This window comes from Limulus polyphemus, unplaced genomic scaffold (genome assembly GCF_000517525.1).
Source record: "Limulus polyphemus unplaced genomic scaffold, Limulus_polyphemus-2.1.2 Scaffold297, whole genome shotgun sequence".
Classification (NCBI taxonomy): domain Eukaryota; kingdom Metazoa; phylum Arthropoda; class Merostomata; order Xiphosura; family Limulidae; genus Limulus; species Limulus polyphemus.
The window spans coordinates 603,200-611,919 of record NW_013665907.1 but is presented as its reverse complement, the minus strand read 5'-3'; the positions used below and the strand labels follow the sequence as shown (position 1 = coordinate 611,919).

Sequence of the window (8,720 nt, the reverse complement as noted above, 5' to 3'; positions counted from 1 at the left end):
CAATTCTGTTTCGAGCTAGTGTGTGTTTTGCACACGTAGAGAGTTAAGTTATCGAGATTGTGAATCGCTGTGACTTATGGCGTATATTATAAAAGTCGTTAAGCTGGAAGTAACGAGAAACGTACTGACTGTGTACTAAAACTTTGTATCGAGAAAGAATAAACTGGTTTAATCAAGAAAGGACTTGTATTACTTAAGTTCTTCGGAAAGAATTTCTACCGGAAATTAACAAACAAGCAGATACGTAACAGTACAATATAAATATGAGTAATCAGTGATGACTTATTCAGTTAGTGAAGTAGTTTGTGAGTAATGAATGAGTAATTTAGTTCAGTATTAGCAGTAAGAGTTATTGCATCTATTCAGTTACACGATCGAGTAGCGAGGAAATTCTGTAAGTGCATTATTTGTAAATTGGGCATACCATTAGTCTCAGAATTTATGCACAAACGTTTTTGTTAACTTAGACCTAAAACTTGTGTCAGAGTGACCGTACCATGTAGCAAACGTTATAGAAGAAATTAATTAATTCTTTATCGTTACGTGAACTAGACTTGGCATTATTTGTACCAACCCCCCCCCCCCCCTAAAAAAAAGTGATACACTCAACGACAGAACAAGTTGCAACAATACTTTGTGGTAAGTACTTAATCAAATAAGTTGAGGACTCCAACTTTTATAAGTGTGCAATAATTTATTATATAAAGTTCAAAGCAATAAAAAGTCAAAAACTTTAGTGTTTCGATGGAACTTGCTCAATCATCGTCAGGAGACAAGAAAGACACAATAATTTGTACAGTGGCAAAATGGATTTCCAGAAAATTACTTCCATGATACCAGGACCTAATTCTCTATTCAAAATCATTTTTGTTTTTAGCAATTTCTGATGATTTTCTGATATTTAATTCATTTTTAACTTTACTTCTTTCAGTATTTGTACATTATACAATCAATAGCATGCGAAGAGTTCGCCACATGTTCCGTTAAGGCCGAATCACTAGTTTTTAATTTATCTACAGCATTCTTGTGTTCTTTAATTCTAAATTTCAAATTTTTACATGTCTGTCCAGTATAATGTAAACCTCAACTACACGAAATTTTGTATGTAACACATTTATCCTTTACTTGAACGTTATATCCAACATCATTAATTATGTTAATTTTAATTCAGGAGTAAAAGTAATCTGACAATCCGGATTTTTCATGAACACATTACCTACTTTTTTTAACCTTGATGGAATGTATGGCAAACACATTCTTTCCTTGTTTCCCTTATTTATTGTCTGTATTTTGGTACATCCAGAAATTTGTAATTTATAACAATGTTTTTATGGATTCTATCTATAATGACAGATTCATAACCTCGAACAATAGCTATATATTTAAAATAATTTAATTCTAACATTAGTTACCCTGTATTATTAACAACAAGGCTGAATGATAGGTTTTATTGCTTTTAGCTTTATACAATAAATTACTGTGCGTTTTAAAACGTTGGAGTCGTTAAATTATTATTCAATTAAATTCTTGCAGAAGAATTGTAAGTCGAGTATATTGAAGTACTTGAACGGTCTTATGAACAAAAGTCGAAAATGTGATAATTGGTGACACGATCTTGCATGTGGCGGCATGGCAACTGAGAACGGCTTCCTATATACCGGTGTAGACAGAAAGCCACCCTCTCTTTTTACAGAAAAATCAGAAAAAAAATCAAACAATCTACTTGTTCAACTCTCTCGCTACGGTCTACGTAATTTGATAGATTAAAACCTTGGCCTTCTATTGATTATAAACATTATATTACAAAATGTCAGAAAGAACTATTGGCAAGATGTGAAAAAGAAGATTCTAGTTTATGACTAAAAAGATGAAACTCAGTAAACAAACAAGATTGAAGGCAAAAAAAAAAAAAGTATGCTTGGCCTTAGAAATATCTATATTATAATAAATAAGTTACGTTGAATTCTGTACTTCTCAAAGGGGTGGTAAATAAATTAGAGATGAGGGAAGACCTAGAGAACAAATTTTAATACTAGGAGAGATACATAATTTTTTAAAATGTTTCCTTATAAAATTGAGAGCTTAAACTTATATGAATATTAAAATTTGATTCAATATTTGTATTTTATGACAAGTTGATTCGTATAGAATGATAATAAAGTGTGATGAGTATTGTACACGGTTATTATTAGTTTATAAAAATGTGTATGATTCAGCCATGTATCCTCTTGCCTTGCTGTTTGAAGTACACGTTTCTAACATCTATTTCCTTCTTGACGCTCATTGGTCTAGCTACTTCCACACGAGAGATGATAACTGGATACAGTGTTGACAAATCGACGTATTTCCCGTGAATTTGTTTTTTACAGTCACGGGGGTGTCACTGAGATCCTTTTTAGCGTATATTTAAATAGGAATGCGCTTGAGTAAACTTAAAATACAAGAAAAACGTCCGAATAGAATGTAATTTGTACCATTTGGTGCTTTCCTAAATCATCTCATTAAATTCGATAACTCTACCGTCCAAAACAGGTCACGACGACAAGATCGACGTGCTGCTTGAGTGCCTGCACTTGTTGGAGTAATAGTGAGTGAGCGCATAACATATTTTACTATTTTCTTCTTCTTGTTGATTTAGCACAAAGTTATTCAATAGACTATCCGCGATCTAACCTCTGTGGGAAGCGAAACCTAAACTTTAACGTTGTAAGTTCGTAAACCCTACCGCTAACTCACTATTTTCTTACCGATATATTCTTTGTTTGAATTGCTATATATCATTTTATGACCGAGGAAAAACTAAAAAAAAAGAAATTTTCCCATTTATGAAAGCCATCTAAACTAAAAGTAAAATTAGCACACAAAAAACACGAAGGTATTAAGTATAGCAACAAATTTTACGCCCAGAGCACATAGGCAACTGATACAAAAAGTAGGTTGAACAAAACAGCTGTAATGAGTTATTGTTTTGGGCTTGTTTTTTTAGCGTTGGTTCGTTATAGAGTGGTTGTATTCTGAGCCAATATGACTTGTCCAAGTAGAAATTCTGGCAACCCCGCTATATACACTAAAAACAAATATTTATTAGTTTCTGTACTCGTAGGAACTAAAAGTATAAGTTAAACATATCTAAGAGTCAGTGCGTACTGTTGTTTTATTTGTTTATTGCTGATCATTTTAAACAACAAAAGGTAATCTTTGGTAGTTAAGAGCTGTTGATTTTTACGTATCATTATTGTTACGACAGCGGAAGTCACGTGACGCTGGTAACACGTCATGAGTTTCTAGAAGGATCATGACTTTTCCTGGCAACTCTAGTCTTTTGCAGGCGCCGTCTATTTTAGTATATAAGCGCGGCAAACAAAGCGGAGATATAATTGCAGATAGACAGATATAGAGATAGATAATTTAGTCGAACGAGCAGTAGTGACAGTAAGTAAAATGCGTGAATCGTTATGAATTATAGCGTGTGTTTAAGTTAAAATGACTGTGGAAATTTTGTGTACTGCAAAGTATTGAGAAACAATAAACTAGTTTTATTTAAGAAAGGACTTGTATCGCTGAAGTTCCTCGGGAAGAATTTATACCGGAAATTAACAAACGACCAGAGACGTTACATTATATTATTTGCTTTTAATACGAAAGCATATAAACGTGATTTAAATAATATATTTTTAACAATGTCTGTTTAAAACATATTGGAGTTTCATATAAGTGAAAGAATAACTTACTTGAAAATATAATATATGAGGTATGTTTGAATCATCTATTCATTATAGAGTAAGATTATAAATCTACTAAAACCACTGCATATTATTATTTTCAAACTGAAGAATGCCTGAAGATTAATTATAAAAGCAAAGCTATCAATATAATGAAAGAATATGAAAAAGATAAATGCTAGTAAGATGCCCTCTGGTGATGATAACTTAATCATATGATGTCACCTAGAAACGTGCCATCTGGTGTTGCCTCTGAGATTTAATGGTGAAAACATTCTCCTTTCTTGGAATAACATCTGCTGACATCAAGAACTTGGATATTAATTATTGATATTAAATTTCATCACTAATTGGATATTAATAACCTAATTAATTAACTTTAATCAACAATAAATAAGTAGATATTAATTACTTTCAAGTTGCACATTATTTAATTAGATACACATTAATTTAACTTACCAATTAATCATACAATTAACAAACCTTTAATTACTAATTTGCATATCATTTACACCTAATTAGTTAACTATTAATTTATATACCATTAATTAGATATTCATTATTAACTTGCATCTAATTAATTGACGAACCTTTAACTTATTAACCATTAATTTAATTAGACATTAATGATTAACTTGCATATAATTTGCATCTAATTATATTTTAATTAATAAAGGGTTAATTATATACATTAATTAGCAGATCATTTGCATATCAGTTCCGTGTGACGTTACAATTCCCTGCACAGAGTGCCTCATTAACTGCTGTTTTGTTTATGATTATTACATCTAGCTTACATATTTCTGTAGTATGAAATACCCAAGATTTAATGATTTTTATTCTAGCGTATCTCAACATTCAAAATTTGTTTACTGTGTTTGTGCAACATCACATTCTAATTACTGCTAAGAAATATATTAGTTAATATCAGCACAAAGTACATATTTCCATACAACTCACAACAGCTGATATCTGTTGTTTCATTTTTAGTACATTATGTGACACTCGTTATTTTCCATTTCGAAACCTATGGGTTACTTGTTTAAATTTTGATTTAATAATTCTTAGCTTCAACATACCCATTAATGATAAAAACATATCAACATGTTTCAGTAAAATTCACATCAAGAACAACATTTCAGTAATGACACAATCTTCCGTGTATTCATATTTGAATTGGAATTTTTAATATAAACAGCATATTATGTGCAAGTGGGCTAAATTACTAGATCAAAGAACCCTAGGATTGAAATACAGCCATTCCTAATTTTGAATTAGGGGAAAGTGAGGAACGGTGTTCATTGGTAAAACAGCCATCCTGGTACATCATCAGTTATGATGTGCTACACTCAGAGAGAATTGTATGTAACTATTGTCCATGTGACCCCGGGCATAAATATACTGGTAGACAGGCAGAACTGGCGAGAGAGAGGGGGTCAAGGGCGGTATCTGCCTCGGGGCCCAGCAGTGGGAAATTCCAAAGCTCACAAGAAGTGCATACTACTTAATGAGCTGAAATGGCTAATTCTTTTTATTGGACTTATGAAGAGATTTGTCACCTACATTTCTTTTATGAAAAAGCAATAAAAGTTGATAAATAGAATAAGGGGGGGGGGCTGATGATATCACAGGGTTGGCTCTCGATGCCCCTGTAGACAGGCATGGATGTGAACGATCAAAGCGTGAGTTAATTTAACTCACTTTTTGAAAAATTCTAATTTAAAAAAAATTATAGCAAGAAAGTAGATTTCAAACAATGAGGAGTCATTGAGAGCTGAATATACTGTAAAAGAAACACATTTCAAGTTCACAGATATTTTTGTAATGTGTGATTGCTTAATAATCAATAAGCCCCCCCCCCCAGTGGCACAGCGGTATGTCTGCGGACTTACAACGCTAGAAACCGGGTTTCGATACCCGTGGTGGGCAGAGCACAGATAGCCCTTGTGTAGCTTTGTGCATAATTAAAAACAAACAAACAAACAATAATGAATAATGGTTGGAGGCGGATGGAATGGGTAATGAAGAAAAACTTTAACATAAGTTTAACATAACAGCAAATGTACAACGTTTCAACAAGGTTTTGTCATCATCAGGTACTAAAGATGATTTTTATATTCAGGTTACGAAGTTTAAAGAGAGTTTCATGGTATGATTGGTTTATGGTAGTGGATAGGTGAGAGAACATACTTTAAAAGCTATACATGGAATAACAAAGATAAACGTTTAGACTTACACAACCTCGGTTAATCGCCGTGATGAATTCATTTCGATGACGAGAAACCCACTCTGAGACTAATAATGGTTGGAGACGGCTTGAATGGGTAATGAGGAACAACTTTAATTAATATAAGTTTAATATAACAGCAAATGTACAACGTTTCGACAAGGTTTTGTCATCATCAGGTACGAAACGTTATACATTTGCTGTTATTCAGTTTCATGTTCTCTTCTGGCATTAAAAATGGAATTCTGGAACACAGGTAGTCAGAAAGCTGTTTAACTTGAAATGACCTTGGGAGGTACTGAAATCAGGCAGATTTCTGTTTAAGCAACTACCGACTATTCTTCTTTTTTATGAAATTATCCATTATGTATAAAATTATTGTAGATTTCCAACTGATTTGATAAACAGAAGTGATTTAATAATTATCTTGGTTGTTCCTAAAAAATATATCGAAACAAATTTCTCTTATTTCAAGTATTCTGCCCCCCAGTGATACAACAGTATGTCTGTGACTTACAAGCTAGAAACCGGGTTTCGATACCTGTGGTGGGCAGAGCACATATAACCCATTGTGCAGCTTTGCGCTTAACTACAAACAAATACGTCTTCTGATAGTTTATTTCATTGCCTGTACTATTTTTATATATTTTAGTTTTTTAATTTATTATCGATACTTTGGTAATTAAGAGCTGTTGATTTTTATGTATTATTATATTATTTGTTTTCAATACGAAAACATATAAACTCGCGTCAGATAACAAACCTATGGTAAGCTGAACGTTACATTTCGGAGTAAATTCACGTGTATGGTATAACTAGTAAATCCAGTTTTTTTAGTTATTCACGGTTTAGCTAGAAACAGGTAGAGAACCTTTTATGGTTAACATAATACCTCGTCAATATCTTCATGGTGTAAAAGGAGATTTCAAACGTTTAAGTTCGTGAAGACATTGGAGAGAATCACAACCCAATTTCATTCAATCTTTTTCAAAACACCCAACTTTACTAAACCCAACAGAAACATGCGATTAGTCTGTATGCGTAACTGCTAGATTAATGAGGTTGTGTTCAATATGGTAAAGCTAAAAATTAGATGTTAATACATGTTTATGGGATTAGAAACTGGCAAAGGACCTCTTGAGGATTGAGCTGAAACATATCCAGTTTAGCTAGAAGCAAATAGTGACGTTCATGAACTGAGTTTTCCATTACCACAATGAAAATAACCTTGTATTCTTTCCTGTGTTCTAAGTTCTCAACTGTGCATTTTAGGGTTATTTGTTATATGCTTGATATTTAATGCAGATTTGCGGAACAATTTTTTGCTTTTATGGTTGTATAATAGACTAAGATATAATAGCTAAAATCCGGAAATACTTGCTGTATTATTGGTGTTAGTTTTCATAGCAATGAATTATCAAATATTAGAGAACTATCTTGTCATAGCTAAAGCTTGTAAATTTCTTGTTTTCGTATTTGTATTGTACTTAGTATACAGTTATTTTAGTGTAAGTAGAATTTGTTGTGTTTTTGTTCTTAGATTCTGGAATATGCGACACAGTTCAAACTGATTGACTATTGTACAATTTACTTACTTGGGAAAGTCACCAGTGAGTCACTAGGAGACAAGGAACACACTTGGTTTATTATATTTGTTTTTAGAGCGATTCAGGTTATCTTCAGATGTATGTAGAAGCGTCATCTGACATTTTGTGTCACTTTTTGATTTTCCATTGTTGGAATCACTGTGTTCACCTGGGAATACCCAATAATACACAGTAATAAATAAATACTTAAGTCATTATCTTAAGCGCGATGAAGAAGAGAAACGAGGGCGCTGTATCCGAGAAACCATAAAGTAAAACTTTGAGTCACAGCTCTTAAGGCGTTCAGTAAAAAAAAAGCATACTTTTGTAATAAATTGAGAAAGTACTTGAATAATATCTAAAACAAAGACTTTCACGCAGGTTTTTATCTCCTTCTTACGTCAATCTACCGTTTCAAATGTATCATACGTGATGAATATTCACTGGCAGACTGTCAGGTTGCGTACATTCGTTATGAATGAGTATAAAGGTGTATATTAAGAAATATTGAAAACATATTTTCTCACAACTTAGTTCTCATACGTAGATGAATTGGATTATATTTCTTGTCTCTGAATTGTAATAACTTCAAACTGTATATACATTTAGCTAACTAGCATGACCTTGATCTTTATATGTGTTTCATATTAGAGATAGACGAATCACCAAGACAAAAAATTAAACAGCCTCAAGTATAACTTCAGTAGCGGCTTAAAAGGGTAAACCCCGTGAGGAATGGATTCCGTTACTTTCATATCTCGAAGTTTTATATCATTAAATATAAAAAAACAAAAACAAGTATTAAATAGAAACGAAGGACCAGCAAGTCAGTACGTTGATATATGGCGAGATATATTATATATTTTTTATTCCACCAAGAAAATATGCAAATAACAATGAAGTAATGCGACAAGGGGAAAGTATAAAATAGTCTTGTTAAGTTACTCCTGAGGATGACCTGGATCATGTCGAAACATCTACGTGTAGACTGTAGAGTGATATTTCTATTTTAAAGTGGAAGCCTTACCGCTTCAATTGTTTTTATGTATAAATATAAAACGTCGTTTTTTAATTATTTATTATAAATTAAAGATTTTAAACACAAGTGCCGGTAGTGCATAAAAATTTTATAAAGAAAAATAAAACTAAATATTTATATATATATATATATATATATATAAATAT

At 32.2% G+C, this 8,720-nt stretch overlaps 1 protein-coding gene across 3 annotated transcripts in view; it reads left to right on the top strand.

Annotated features, from left to right (window-relative positions):
• Window positions 1–549: 549 nt before the first annotated feature.
• The window catches only part of LOC106457156 (XK-related protein 6-like), a 21,716-nt gene continuing 13,545 nt past the window's right edge, over window positions 550–8,720 (top strand). The window contains exon 1 of one of the 3 annotated variants that reach the window (XM_013916543.2): window positions 550–639. The gene's annotated coding sequence lies outside the window, so the exon portion shown is untranslated. Of the gene's footprint in view, window positions 640–2,341; window positions 2,592–8,720 lie in introns of those variants that run through there. The other 2 variants (XM_013916542.2, XM_022382979.1) reach the window with 2 other exon arrangements.